Genomic DNA, 1797 nt, shown 5'->3' on the forward strand with positions numbered 1-1797 from the left:
CACCTCTTTCTTTCTATCCTCCCCTCTCTTATTTTCTGCTTCCTCTACACCTCTCTCTCTTCTATCCTCCCTCTCTTATTTTCTGCTTCTCTACACACTCTCTCTCTTCTATCCTCCCCTCTCTTCTTCTCTGCTTCTCTCCACCTCTCTCTTCTATCCTCCCTCTCTTCTTCTCTGCTTCTCTCCACCTCTCTCTTCTATCCTCCCTCTCTTCTTCTCTGCTTTCTCCACCTCTCTTTCTTCTATCCCCTCCTTCTCTCTTCTCTGCTTCTCTCCACCTCTCTTCTATCCTCCCCTCACCTCTCTGCTTCTCTCCATCCTCTTCTATCCTCCTCTTCTTTTCTTTCCTCTGCTTCTCTCCACCTCTCTTCTATCCTCCTCTCTTCTTCTCTGCTTCTCTCCACCTCTCTCTTCTATCCTCCCCTCTCTTCTTCTCTGCTTCTCTCCACCTCTCTCTTCTATCCTCCCCTCTCTTCTTCTCTCTTGCTTCTCTCACCTCTCTCTTCTATCCTCCCCTCTCTTCTTCTCTGCTTCTCTCCACTCTTCTTCTATCCTCCTCTCTTCTTCTCTGCTTCTCTCCACTCTCTCTTCTATCCTCCCTCTCTTCTTCTCTGCTTCTCTACACCTCTCTCTTCTATCCTCCTCTCTTCTTCTCTGCTTCTCTCCACCTCTCTCTTCTATCCTCCCCTCTCTTCTTCCTCTGCTTCTCTCCACCCCTCTCTCTTCTATCCTCCCCTCTCTTCTTCTCTGCTTCTCTACTCCCTCTCTTCTTCTATCCTCCCCTCTCTTCTTCTCTGCTTCTCTCCACCTTCCTCTCTTCTATCCTCCCCTCTTCTTCTCTGCTTCTCTACACCTCTCTCTTCTATCCTCCCCTCTCTCTTCTTCTCTGCTTTTCTCTACATCCTCTCTCTTCCTATCCTCACCCTCTCTTCTTCTCTGCTTCTCTTCCACCTCTCTCTTCTATCCTCCTCTCTTCTTTCTGCTTCTCTCCACCTCTCTTCTCTATCCTCTACACTCTTCTATCCTTCTCTGCTCTGCTTTCCACCTCTCTTCTATCCTCCCCTCTCTTCTCTGCTTCTCTCCACCTCTCTCTTCTATCCTCCTCTCTCTCTTCTCTGCTTCTCTACACCTCTTCTATCCTCCCCTCTTCTTCTGCTTCTCTCCACCTCTCTCTTCTATCCTCCCCTCTTTCTCTTCTGCTTCTACACCTCTCTTCTATCCTCCCTCTCTCTTGCTTTCCTCCACCCTCTTCTATCCTGCTTCTTCTTCTCTTCTACACCTCTCTTCTATCCTCCCCTCTCTTCTTCTGCTTCTCTCCACCTCTATCCCTCCCCTCTCTTCTTCTGCTTCTCTCCACCTCTCCTTCTATCCTCCCCTCTCTTCCTTCTCTGCTTCTCTACACCTCTCTTCTATCCTCCCTCTTCTTTCCTCTGGTTTTCCACCTCTCTCTTCTATCCTCCCCTCTTCTCTGCTTTCTCCACCTCTCTCTTCTATCCTCCCCTCTCTTCTTCTCTCTGCTTCTTCCACCTCTCTTCTATCCTCCCCTCTTCTTCTCTGCTTCTCTCCACCTCTCTTCTTATCCTCCCTCTCTTTCTTCTGCTTCTCTCCACTCCTCTTCTATCACTCCTCTTCTTTCTTCTGCTTCTGCACCTCTTCTTTCATCTCTTTTCAAGCTTTCCACCTTCTTTCATCCCTTGCCTTCTTCGCACCTCTCTCTTCTATCCTCCCCTCTCTTCTTCTCTGCTTCTCTCCACCTCTCTCTTCTATCCTCCCCTCTCTTCTTCTCTGCTTCTCTCC

The sequence above is a fragment of the Oncorhynchus gorbuscha genome, unplaced genomic scaffold (assembly GCF_021184085.1).
Source record: "Oncorhynchus gorbuscha isolate QuinsamMale2020 ecotype Even-year unplaced genomic scaffold, OgorEven_v1.0 Un_scaffold_1888, whole genome shotgun sequence".
In the NCBI taxonomy this organism is placed as follows: Eukaryota; Metazoa; Chordata; class Actinopteri; order Salmoniformes; family Salmonidae; genus Oncorhynchus; species Oncorhynchus gorbuscha.